Here is a 944-nt window from a genome sequence, read left to right on the forward strand (position 1 = left end):
AGTCTATTCTGCCCAGGTAATTAATTGCCCTATTTTGTCACAATTTCACTAATTTTTAAAACTTTTAATTTTAGATCAACTTACACTATCAACTATCATATAGTTTCAGAAGTTTCGTTGACAAAATTAGGTAATTTGATTTGTAATTAATAACGTAGGAAGAATAGCCTGCAAAACTTTTTTTTAAAATAATTGGATGTGAGGTGTAAATTTATATTTAAGATTGTACTTACCTGGAAACTAAACTAAACTTAAATATTAGACTGAAGGCAAAACAAGGCATTGGCGAAGCTATTGAAAAACTCACATCATCAATAAGAGCAAGTATAACTGACACATACATCGACTAATAGAATTAATAACAATAAACAAAATAACCGGCCACAGCATATTCGTATCTTATTAAGGGAAAAACGCAGAGGAAAGATCGAAGTGGCATAGGACCATCCAACTGACAAAACATATTACACCAAATTGAATAACAAACTAAAACTAGAAATCAGAAAATACAAAATTCAAAATTTAATTAACTTCACAGAAAATCTTCCAACTACTAGACAACTAAAAAACTGCTGAATTTCGAAGATTTTAACCACCCTCTTCTCACCGAATAACAAAACTGGACCAGAACTGACGCAGAAAAATAACTAACATTCGGACAACACCTGTCTAAAACCTTTATTCCACATCCTGATATCCTTAACCCAATTCACCGCTCCATATCTCCGATCCGACCCTCCCACCAAAAGCATTTCATCCTTCTAAAATATCTAGTATTATTCAAAGATTACCTTCCTGCAAAGCTTCTGGATACGACCTAATAACATCCCACATTCTAAAACTTCTTCCTAACCTACATATATAACGCCGTACTCCGTTCTACATATTTTCCTGACCCCTGGAAATTATATATAGTTAAAATGATCCCCAAACCCCAAAAGCCT

The sequence above is a fragment of the Halyomorpha halys genome, unplaced genomic scaffold (genome assembly GCF_000696795.3).
Source record: "Halyomorpha halys isolate HHAL.00 unplaced genomic scaffold, Hhal_1.1 Scaffold275.1, whole genome shotgun sequence".
NCBI lineage: Eukaryota > Metazoa > Arthropoda > Insecta > Hemiptera > Pentatomidae > Halyomorpha > Halyomorpha halys.